We start from the raw sequence: 13,013 nt of genomic DNA on the forward strand, positions 1-13,013 counted from the left end.
ATGCAGGTGAACTGACAATACACAGGAATGTTTAACGATAATACATAGGGACATTTAACAAGAGACGAAACCAAATAACGTTTAACAATTGTAAAGTATGACAGTGTAATTGATTGTAGTATGTGATCGCTGTAGTGGGTTATAATTAGTAGGTAAAGGAAGATTGTGAAGGATGGGGTTGGTTGTAGGTTCATGCGTTGGTCGTGGGTTGAATGAAGATGGTTGATGTGCTAAGTGCTAAGACAGGTTTTTGCGTGATGATGCAGGTTGGTGGGTGAGTGGTGTGTTTGTATTTTTCTGTTTGGTGATAGCCGTGATCATGTTTTTCCTATCCAGTGACCTCTCTGTAGGCTTGTTGGAATAGCAATGTTGTGAGGTGTTTTCGGAAGACTTTTGAGTCGCTCAGTAGTCGTATGTTTTTTGGGAGTTTATTCCAGAGGGTAGGGGCTGCTATTGAGAATGCTCTGTCACGGGTTGTAGTGAGTTTGGCTGCTGTGACTGAGGGAATTTCTAGTAATGCTTTGTTTGCAGATCTTGTGTTTCGTCGTGGAATGTGTGGGTGTATTACATTGTTTTCTGATTGTTTGATTCCCATGAATTCTAATGTATTCAGTATGACAATATTTACCCTATGCCACTCCTTTTATATAGTTGCTGGTTGGATTACCCAGAAATAAAATTAAAAGTTGAAGTTGAAAGCCATGTCTTTTACACTTTAATTTAGCCAGCATTGATGGGCATTAGGGAGCCAGAGTTCATGCAGGGGAGATGAGAGGGTACTCTCCCTTTCCAGTCAGAGAAGAGAATGTGGTTAATTGCCACCCCGGCTATCTCTATACAGATCCACTTCACCATCTGCATGGTCAAAACTTAAAGCCCACTAAATACATTTTGGGAAGGTGACCCTTACCAACAGGAAAATCTTTTTCCATCATTTTTATGTACCCCAAGTAGGAGGTTACTTAAAATTAGCACCCACCATGGGGCATAGAGACAGCGTGGGTAGAAGAGAAGTTTTTAGGAGGAAATGTGGAGGTAGTTGAGTTTTTAGAGTGTGTGTTATTTTTTGCACCAAGAGAGTGGAGCTCCCATAGAAGTGAATGGATGCAAGATGGCGGCTTGGGAACACTGAAGAAGGGGATTCAAGAACCTTTCTGAATGTGCATGGTTCGGAGACCTAGCAGAAGGAAACAGAGGAGAAGGAGCTTCTTTACCGATACAATTGAAGACATCACCAGGATATGGCACCATGTGGATGTTGGTGTCCAATCCTGTCAATGAGTCAGGAACACAAGGATCTGAGTCATCATAAAATGAGGGAACACAATTTTGTTCTTGTGGAGTTCGGCAGTGGCGATTATGCAGCAAACCATGCTGGTGACCAGTGCAGAGAATGCCTGTTGTGAGTAAGTATAATCAAGCAAAGTTTTTTGGAAAATCCCATTTTCTTTGGAGAGTGGTCTTCACATTGGTGGTGGAGAGTAGTGAAGCCACGGGTTTCCCAGTCCAGAAAAAGTTGCCTGTGTGAAAACTGAAGAATGCAGCACAGGTTCCGAAAAAAATCCTTAGTCGGTGCATGGCCTTGGGAAAAGGAGTAATGACATTAAAAGCTCTGAAGTGAGCATGTGATGAGCCTGGAAGGTGGAGGGCAAATAGCCCTGTGGTGCTCGCAGTCCCCCTCCCAGCATAAGTTTGGTTACTGTAAGCTGCATGTATTGAAAGAAGGAGTTGCGATCGTCAAAAGCTGCGAAGGTGAGGCAGCTGGGCACCGCAGGAGAAAAGTTGGCAGAAGCAGCAGCAGAAGGGCAAGTCAAGCTGATGGCAGTACAGGAGGTGAGGCTACAGCAGAGTGGGTGAGTGACCACAGCAGAACAAGTGGGGCCATAGAGCATCCAAAGGCACCGAAAGAGAGGCTGTGGTGAGGCCTAGAGCCATGAAAATGCTGGATATCGCCATATACGATTCAGATCAGGGCACATCGAGAGGCTTGAGAGCTGCTGGTGCTGGGACACTGGCAGAGCCTAGGATATCATCAGTGGGACTGCAAGCCACTGCCACAAGTTATGGACTTCAGGGAAGCAAATACCACTGTTGATTCTGAATGGGCATCCATTCAGGAACTGTTGGCTAGGGTCTTAAAGTCACACAATTTCTGATTGACTGTGGTTTTTCCAGGGTCCCAGTCAGCCTGTCTTATACATGGTAGCGACTGCTCTCATCCACACCCCAGAAGTACCGTCTGGGGTGTGGATGTTATTTTATTTATTAAACAGCTTTTTTATACCGACATTAAAATACACATCATATCGGTTTACATTGAAACAGGAGGTAGAAAATACAATAAACAGGGACGGGGGAAGAGGGACAACCCAAAAACAATAGATAGACAGCTCTAATGGGGAGCCTGAGAAAGGAACTAAACGTGGTGCAGGAAACATTAGTTAGTGTAAAACATATTCACAGAGTAACTTGATACATTAGACAGTGAATACATATGTATAGATTTACTGGATGCGTGCGGTAAGGAAATGGGAGAAGGCAAGGACGGGGAGGGTGAGAGAGTGGGTAGGAGGGAAATGCAGTTAATCTAGAGGTGCCTAGTGGAATAGCCAGGACTTTAGAATAGGGAAAGGGGAGGGGGAGAGGAGAACAGGGAAAAATGCTGTTAATCTGGAAATACCTGGTGGAAAAGCCATGTCTTTAGCATTTTCCTGAATTTAAATGGGCATGGCTCCAGGCGGAGGTTGGAAGGTAGAGAATTCCATAGAGTTGGGATGTTAGAAGGCTTGGGACATTCAGATGAGATTAAAGCTAGAAAGAACCTGAAATGTTTCAACATGGCGGAAGGAAGCAAGTCAATAGGCAAGCTGCTGGAAGAAGACTTGGTGAAAAATGATGAGCATAGTGATCGTTGGTAAAATCATGATATCAGTGAGGTGTTTTGATGAGAGTTCTTGTCAGACATCTGGGTCAAGACCTCTTGTTATTGCTAGAACAGTGGGATGAAAAGAATTCTCGGACAAAGATTAGCAAGGTTGAGCGAATTGTGCGGCAGAGAATATCAAATGTGTGGAAGGAGCGATACCCCCTGGCTCAGGGAAATAGTTGAACGTGATTGAGAAAATTGGACCAAGGAGGAAGCAATAGCTATATTGAAGAAGGCATGAGATACTGGAATTTGGACCCAGAGAATGCAGCTTTGCATTTGGCAGTACAAGATATGGTGGCTAAATAGACGAATGGCAGGAATATTCAGATACATGGCAAGCAGTATAATCATCTGCGTAGAGGAAGGAAGGCTTACTGTGCGACTTACAAACATCCTTCCTGGTGATTTGGTTCAGAATCCGACCTAGATCACTATGATTGACTGGAAATTTCAAGCTAAATAATATTGTCTATTGGTTACTTTAGAATCAAGTCAGGTGTGGCTTAATGTTTTGCTTTGAAGAGAAACCCTAAGGGACTATGTGATTCGTGGGACCTGATGGAAAAAAAAATGTGTGTTACCATCCTCCTCAGTTGGGCTAAAGCCTGTAAAAAATTATGGCCTGTGTTTCCTTGTGAGGTTAAAGTTTTTCTTCAAGACCCTGCTGCAGGATGAGTTGGGCTGAGCCACGGTCAAGTTCAGGACATTTTCATTTGCCCCTGCAGTATTTAGAGACTAGTATTGCCATAGAGTACTCTAGAATCAATTCAATACACAGTTTCCTAACATGCAGGCTAATATTTTTTTAAACTTCTGATGCAGTAAGCTAATGGTATGTTAATGCTTTAGGAGTTAAAACATGTTTTAACTCAGTAAGTGCACATGTTTAGCATAGGCTGAATGCACAATTTAACTCGGGGGGGGGGGGGGGAGGTGGAGTGAACATAAGAACATGCCATACTGGGTCAGACCAAGGGTCCATCAAGCCCAGCATCCTGTTTCCAACAGTGGCCAATTCAGGATATAAGTACCTGGCAAGTACCCAAAACCTAGGTCTATCCCATGCTACTGATGCTAATAATAGCAGTGGTTATTTTCTAAGTCAACTTAATTAATAGCAGGTAATGGACTTCTCCTCCAAGAACTTATCCAAACTTTTTTTAAACCCAGCTACTCTAACTGCACTAATCACATCCCCTGGCAACAAATTCCAGAGTTTAATTGTGCGTTGAGTGAAAAATAACTTTCTCCGATTAGTTTTAAATGTGCCATATGCTAACTTCATGGAGTGCCCCCTAGTCTTTCTATTATCTGAAAGAGTAAATAACCGATTCACATCTACCCATTCGAGACCTGTCATGATTTTAAACACATCTATCATATCCCCCCTCAGCCGTCTCTTCTCCAAGATGAACAGTCCTAACCTCTTTAGTCTTTCTCATAGGGGAGCTGTTCCATTCCCTTTATCATTTTGGTCGCACTTCTCTGTACCTTCTCCATCGCAACTATATCTTTTTTGAGATGCGGCAACCAGAATTGTACACAGTATTCAAGGTCAGTCTCACCATGGAGTGATACAGAGGCATTATGACATTTTCCGTTTTATTCACCATTCCTTTCCTAATAATTCCTAACATTCTGTTTACTTTTTTGACTGCCACAGCACACTGACCCAACGATTTCAATGTATTATCCACTATGACGCCTAGATCTCTTTTTTGGGTGGAAGCTCCTAATATGGAACCTAACATCATGTAACTATAGCATGAGTTATTTTTCTCTATATGCATCACCTTGTACTTATTCCCATTAAATTTCATCTGCCATTTGAATGCCTAGTCTCACAAGGTCCTCCTGCAATTTATCACAATCCGCTTGTGATTTAATTGCTCTGAATAATTTTGTATCAACCGCAAATTTGATTACCTCACTCGTTGTATACCTTTCCAGATCATTTATAAATATATTGAAAAACACAAATCCCAGTACAGATCCCTGAGGTACTCCACTGCCCAACCCCTTGTCCACTGAGAAAATTGTCTATTTAATCCTACTCTCTGTTTCCTATCTCTTAACCAGTTTGTAATCCATGAAAGGACATCGCCACCTCTTCCATGACTTTTTACTTTTCCTAGAAGCTTCTCATGAGGAACTTTGTCAAATGCCTTCTAAAAATCCAAATACACTACATCTACTGGTTCAACTTTATCTACATGTTTATTAACCCCTTCAAAAAAGTGAAGCAGATTTGTGAGGCAGGACTTGCCTTGGGTACAGCCATGCTGACTTTGTTCCATTAAACCATGCCTTTCTATATGTTCTGTGATTTTGATCTTTAGAACACTTTCCACTATTTTTCCTGGCACTGAAGTCAGGTTAACTGGTCTGTAGTTTCAGGATCACCCCTGGAGCCCTTTTTAAATATTGGGATTACATTAGCCACCCTCCAGTCTTCAGGTACAATGGATGATTTTAATGATAAGTTACAAATTTTTACTAATAGGTCTGAAATTTCATTTTTTAGTTCCTTCAGAACCCAGGAGTGTATACCATCTGGTTCAGGAGATTTACTACTCTTCAGTTTGTCAATCAGGCCTACCACATCTTCTAGGTTCACCCATGAAAACCTTCTCCGGAATGGGTATCTCCCCAACATCCTCGTCAGTAAACACCGAAGCAAAGAAATCGTTTAATCTTTCTGCGATGGCCTTATCTTCTCTAAGTGCCCCTTTAATCCCTCAATCATCTAACGGTCCAACTGACCCCCTCGCAGGCTTTCTGCTTCAGATATATTTTTTAAGTTTTTACTGTGAGTTTTTGCCTCTATGGACAACTTCTTTTCAAATTCTCTCTTAGCCTGTCTTATCAATATCTTACATTTAACTTGCCAACGCTTATGCTTTATCCTATTTTCTTCTGTTGGATCCTTCGTCCAATTTTTGAATGAAGATCTTTTGGCTAAAATAGCCTCTTTCACCTCACCTTTTAACCATGCCAGTGATCGTTTTGCCTTCTTTCCACCTTTTTTAATGTGTGGAATACATCTGGACTGTGTTTCTAGGATGGTATTTTTTAACAATGTCCACGCCTCTTGCACACTTTTTACCTTTGTAGCTGCTCCTTTCAGTTTTTTTCTAACTATTTTTCTCATTTTATCAAAGTTTCCCTTTTGAAAGTTTAGCACTAGAGCCTTGGATTTGCATACTGATCCTCTTCCAGTCATTAATTCAAATTTGATCATATTATGATCACTATTGCCAAGTGGCCCCACCACCATTACCTCTCTCACCAAATCATGGGCTCCACTGTGTTGCGACCCCGGGCCTTGCCCCGGGTCCCCCACTTACCTCAAGGATGGCCCGGGCCGCCGGGGTCCCGATACAGCTGGTTCAGGCCTCTGCCATGGCTCTCCCTCCTCGAGGGAAATGCCAGCGTTCTGTCGTGGCTGGCCCCATCCCCTAGGCGCGCGCGCGCAGAAGCTAGAGATTTAAAGGGGCCAGCACGGGAAACCTCAGGACTGCCCTCGGATGACATCAGACACCCAGTCCTATTTAAACCCTGCACCCAGGTCCCTTCCTTGCCTTCCAACAAGGTTCCTCAGGTTTCCTGACTTGCTAGTTGCTGTGTACATCTTGAATTGCTTCTGTCTTCCGACCCGGCTTGTTTCCTGACTTCTCTTCTGCTTCCGCCCCTTGGTTTTGGTATCGACGTCTGACTTCTGGTCTTTGACCCGGCTCCGTATACGACTCCGTCTTCTGCTTCATCCCTGGCTTTGGTTTGGATCTTCGACTCCTGGCTTCTGACCCGGCTTCGCCCCTGGACTCTGACTTCGGCTTTTTCTTCATCTCAGGTATCCGGTGTTGCGGGCCCAGAGGATTCTCCTAAGTCCCAGCGGCCCGGGCTGTAAGGGGATTTTTAGTGTGCCCATGGGCCTCAGCCCGACCCCAGATGGATCCAGGACCGAACCGAGGGTTGACGGCGTGTTCCACCATGGCTGACGGTCTTACCCTCCGCCAGGCCGGCAAGCTCCCAAGGCCAACAACATGATGATGTTGGAATGTGAATGGTCCTCCGTCCATTCCGAGCCCTTTCGGACCTGCTGCGTAAAACAGCATGGAGCAGCAGGCCTGGCCTGAGGTCGAGGGCAGACGGGCCTTGACACGAAGACATGACAGCAGGATTGATGCAACGGCATTGCGGACGAGGACTTGACACCAAGGCTGATGCAGACGGCATTAGAGACGAGGGCTGGCACAAGACATGACACCAAGGTAGCTGAAGACATGACACCAGGGCCGATGCAACGGCATCGCTGACAAAGACATGACATCAAGGCTGATGCGAAGACATCATGGACCAATGATCGATGTGACGGCATCCCGGACCAGGGTCGATGCGACGACATCAGGAACAAGACATGATACCAAGAGTGATGCAACGGCATCCAGGACGAGACGAGGAGCTGATGAAGTCCAGATGAGACGAGAAGCTGGGTGGAAGGACATTGGCACTGTCTCTCAGGATGCCCTACTCAGCCCACCCACGGGACTGAGTCGTGGACCACCCTGTCCCACTGCGTGCCCTACACAGCCTGAGGAGGCTGGTCACGGACCACGCTGGGAACGGGACGAGCTCAGGAAAGGATCCAGTCGAAGCAGAACTCCAACGACGGAGCCGATGTTGTCCGAAGCTCCACCCACGGCTGGCAGGACATGACAGCTCAGGAACACAGGACACCAGTCCACCTGCAGGCTAGTCCATACTCAGGCACAACATCATCCGAGGGACCCCCGGCCTATAGGACCAGAAGGCTCAAGAGCGCTGAAGATGAAGACACAGGAGCAGGACATCAAGGAACCTGGAACATCAGGAAACGGAGGATCAAAGCGAGACACCAGGACACCTGGACGGGGACCTCAGGCAACGAAGACATGGCATGATTTGACAAGAAGAGACGAAGAACTCCATGGAGAAGACGAAGAAGACCTGACGGAGCTCTGGCAGGCAGGAGCCTCCAGAGAGAAGTAACTCCGATGCAAGGCGAAGACTGACTGATGGAGCAGCCCTTTTATAGGGCTGGTACAGGAAGTTCATCCCTAGGTGGGGTCAGCCACACTTCCTGTGGCTGGCCCTTTAAATCTTGAAGAGAGCTGCACGCCGGCACCTAAGGGAAGCAGGAAGAACTGTGCAGGACCGCGGACAGCGGCCTGCACCGCCGTCAGATGCAGAGGAAGCAGGGTAGGGCCTGAGGAGCAGGCCCGATGACGGCAGCGGCCCATGCCAAGGGCTTCACTATTATGGGAGCACTCGGATCCCCTACCATCCAACTTGTCCCTGTTCGTTTCCACCTTTAAGGAGTTTTTTGAAGAACCCGGCAGGATTCCTACGATAGGATCTGACCTGCTTCGGCAAGGGTCTCAGTCCCTCGGCGAACATCTGGGGTGTCCGTTCCACAAGACGAACTTGTGCACAAGGGGAAACCATTGACCTGCAAAGAATTGGAGAACAAGTTATTGAAGAAGTCATAGGTACTAACCATGCAAGGTCTTCTAGCCGTACTGGCATACAAGGAACGGGAGATTCAGCATCTACATGCTCTCTTGCAACAAAGGATGCGCCCTTCTCTACAGCCTACAGACAAACAGATTCTCGAGATGGACGAAGAGGATTGGACTACAGAGGACGAGGAGGAAATTGAGGAACTGTCTGGAGGGGCCCTTGAAGAGGGGGTACTGTTATGCCGGTCAGCCGAGGTGGCTGACCAAGCTTACCCCTTCCAGTTTCAGTCCGATGCGCTCCAGACCCCCGGGGTCTACTGCGACATCGAAAGGCCTACCCCTGCGCTCGGGATGCTGTTGCAGCAGAAGCTCCACCCCACAACGTCCTCTAGATGCGCGCGGTGAAGCCAGCCCTTCTTTTAACGAAGATCAGCACAGGAAGGCCGGCCTACTACCACTGGTATCTGCCCCTACCTGGAGGTATTTAGCCTGTCCTTGTTCGCTAGCTCATCGAGTTAGCAAGGATCATGTTGGATGGAAAGCCTCCGGTCTGTGCTACTCTGCCGCTTCCTTGCTGCCGCTGGAAGCTCTTTCTGCCCTTCGGGGTATTCTCTAACCTGGGTACCCGCTCTTCGGGGGCCCTTTACTTTCTTTCAGGTGCCTTACTGGGATCAGGTACTCGCTCCTCAAGGGCCTGCTCTCCCTGCCTCAGTGCCTGAAATCCATTTACTTCTGCCTACTGGAATCGCTACCGCACAGCTACTATCTTACGGGCCAATACAGTAAAAACGCGGGAGAGCGGGCAAGCGCCTGCTCTCCCAGTGCGCGCACAGGCCACTCTCCTGTGCGCGTGATACAGTATTTTAATTTATTTTAATTAGGGCTGGCAGTAAAAAGAGGCGCTAGGGACACTAGCACGTCCCTAGCGCCTCTTTTTTGACAGGAGCGGTGGCTGTCAGCGGGTTTGACAGCCGACGTTCAATTTTGCCAGCATCGGTTCTTGAGCCCACTGACAGCCACGGGTTCGGAAACCGGACGCCGGCAAAATTGAGCGTCCGGTTTTCGACCTGTGAGCCGCAGGCCCATTTCAAATTTTTTTTTCTATTTTTTTTTTACTTTTTTTAACTTTTGGGACCTCCGACTTAATATCGCCATGATATTAAGGCAGAGGGTGCACAGAAAAGCAGTTTTTACTGCTTTTCTGTGCACTTCCCCAGCGCCAGCAGAAATTAACGTCTACCTGCTTTCTATACAAGTGACAAAGGGCAAATCAAAACCTAGTTCACAAAGAACCTTAACTGACTTCCAGATTTCCTCTCTATGAAAACTGGACAAAAGTATTGCTGTACATTTTTGTTTGTCTTGATCATTTTGTGGTTAATGTCAAAGGGTTGTTGCACCCTGGGTTTAGAGAGCCCAAACACCAATGATTATACCGCCATCTTTATCATATTTAGAAGACAATTTTCAAAAGGATTTAACCAGGTAAACTAAGGAATTGAAAATTGCTCTCCCCTCAGCAGCTAAATCTAGCCCCCAAGTTTCACAAGGTGTGAGACAAAGGGGCATTCCCATGGGCGGGGGAGGGAAAACTACACCCAGGGGTTAGATTTTCAAATTGCTGAGTCTATTTTCCCAGCCCCCTTAAAATATATCTGCTTTGTGAATGCCATTTATTACAATTCATGTTACATGTGACAGTAGACTATATTCACTCTGGCTGCAGTTGGCCCTTGGTTGTTATTAGTGGTAAACAGGTAAAGAACTACCTGCTCTCCTTATCTGCATCTAGACGGTCCCTTCACAAAGAGCTTCAGCAATGCAGAACTCCTATAAGCCATGCACTGACTTATGTTTTCAGCCTTTCATATTCAATAAGAATCTTCTGACTTATTAAATATAAAAGGCTTAAAACATCAGTCAGGATTTGTGTTGCGGACTATGGCACAGGAATGCATCGCCATGAAATGTAAGCTTGATAATGGACCATCCTGTACACTATTGAACTCTGAACTCACTTATTGTCCCCTTGAAAAGGTAATTCTGTGATGTCGTCCAAAAAGAGCAAGCCTGGGATTCTTGACCCACTCTTCTGTATTGCACTGATGCTAGCATTTGACATCTTTTTCTTTCTAGTACGGATCCCCAGGCCCCATGGCTGTACGGTGAAGAGATAGCACAGTGAAATGCTTCCCATTTTTTTTTTCCTTTTTTTTCCTTCTGGTTTGGCGCTCTGTTTGGTAGGTTGTCACTTGAGTTTATTATTCTGCTCTGAAGTCTTGAGAAAAGTTAGAAGCTTATCGCTTTAATAAGGATAGGATTTAAAGTGAAACCCCCATGATTGGAAATGCATTTTTCCCCATCACAGAATGTGAAATGACCATGCGTCACCAGTTTTATGCCACTTACCTTCCTGCTAAGCCTTAAATCTGCAGCCAAGCTATGGAACTTCTGCAATTACTTGGTTGCTGAGTAATGTTGATCTGTGGGCATGTGATGTACATGATGTGAAAACACACAATTAGTACGTGAAATGAGAAGTTCCTGTAATCTCAGAAATCTAACTTTGCACCACTTTTCCCCACAGTATACTATAATTCTTGGAAGCTGCAGTGTTAACCTCAAGCTTACACTTTTTCATCTGCTATTTTGCTTTAAAGATATTGCTGGTAATGCTTTATCGGCAATATCTGCTAATAAACAGTAAACCACAAAAACATGACACAAGAAAAAAGGCTGGATTGGCACAAGTTTGTGAGCAATAGTGCCAATTGTTCTGGTTTTAATTTTAACTACTAACTATTCAGGCATCTTTCGTAAACATTCCTAATTCACTTACTTTAAAAAAAAATAGTGACGCTGATCTCTCTCACTGTGTCCTCGGCACACAGTACTGAGGCTGCTGTTATGGAGGTGAGGAGGAGGTGGGAGGCAAGGAGTTGCTGATAGAGCCTGGGAGAGAATAGGAAACTGAAGGCCTGTGCAATAAAACTTACACTAATAAAGTTTTATCATGGAGCTCAGTATACGTTTTACATGCATGCAGGGCCAGGGCCTGTAATCTTCCCAGAACATGTTTGTATGTGTGCAGAAAACAAACCTTTTGTAAATAAAATAAAATAAATAAATACATACACGAACACTACTACTTATCACTTCTATAGCACTGCTTAACGTACACAGTGTTGTACAAAAACATATAAGAGATAGTCCCTGCTTGGTAGAGATTAAATTTAATCAAGGCAAACATATAGGGCAAAAGAAACTTTGGGAATTTTATTTAAGAAAATGGTTAAAATCAATTTGATTTATATTTGGCTTTTTCAGGCACTTCAAAGCAAAATACATTCAGGTACTGTAGATATCAAGGCTGTAAATGGGGTAATCAGAGGTTAAGATTTTAAAGCAGCTTAAAAAAATTATAGACTAGATTTGAATAAAACAAGGGAGCAAGCATGACGCCACAATTCACGAAGACTATTCCAAGCAAGGGTATTAGGAATCCTAGGTGAGCCTTTAGCTTTGTGTACCCCTTCCCTACAATTAACTTTCAGGCTCATAGGACACCCCTTCCTCTGAGATTTTGATAATTAAATTCAGCAGTCATGCTGACCTTCACCACTTCCCCTCCCAGGAAACTCCTGTGAAAACACAGAACTGGTCATTGGGAGGATGATTTTCAAAAGCCATTTACATGGGAGATTTACCCAGGTAAAAGGGCTTTTTGAAAATTGCCCATCCTAAAAGTACCTAAAAGGTAAAGAGAAAGTGTGCTCATGCTTATACTTTCCATTTGAGAACCGGTGCAAAACTGGCAGGCCACAGATAAAAGTACTCACAGACTTACACAAAAACATACAGTTTTGAAAATTGCTGCCCATACTTTATATGAATTTATAATTGCCATACTGGGTCAGAATGGGGTTCCATCAAGCCCAGTGTCCTGTTTCTAACAGTGGCCAATCCAGGTCATGAGTATCTGTCAGGATCCCAAAATACTAGATAGATCCCATACTGCTAATTCCCAGAGATAAGTAGTGTCTTTCCCCAGAATCCCCAAGTCTGTCTGGTTAATAAGTTTTTGGACTTCTCCTCCAAGAACTTGTCCAAACCTTGTTTAAATCCAGCTACACTAACCTTCCTTACTACATCCTCCAGCAATGAATTCCAAGATTAATTGTGCATTGAGTGAAAATGTGTTTTCTCTGATTTGTTTTAAATGTGCTACTTAATAACTTCATTAATTTTTTGAAAGCGTAAATTACCAATTCACATTTACCCATCCTATTCCATGCATGATTTTATAGTCCTCTATCATATCTCCCCCTCAGCCATCCTTTCTCCAAACTGAATAGCCCTAACTTCCTTAATCTTTCTTCATAGAAGAGTCATTCCATATACTTTATTATTTTGGTTGCCCTTCTCTGTACCTTTTCCAGTTCAACTATATATATTTTGTTTTAGTTATCGGTGACCAGAATTGCTCACAGTATTCTAGATGCAATCTTACCATGGAAAAATATAGGTGTATTATTACATTCTCCATTCCTTTCCTAGTAATCCCTAAAATTTTGTTTGCTTTTTTA

The 13,013-nt window shown here is 44.6% G+C and overlaps 1 protein-coding gene across 11 annotated transcripts in view; it reads left to right on the forward strand.

The window, feature by feature from the left end:
• The window catches only part of PDCD1LG2 (programmed cell death 1 ligand 2), a 186,730-nt gene that overhangs the window by 129,952 nt on the left and 43,765 nt on the right, over positions 1 to 13,013 (forward strand). The window lies entirely within an intron of this gene.

The sequence above is a fragment of the Rhinatrema bivittatum genome, chromosome 1, assembly GCF_901001135.1.
Source record: "Rhinatrema bivittatum chromosome 1, aRhiBiv1.1, whole genome shotgun sequence".
Classification (NCBI taxonomy): domain Eukaryota; kingdom Metazoa; phylum Chordata; class Amphibia; order Gymnophiona; family Rhinatrematidae; genus Rhinatrema; species Rhinatrema bivittatum.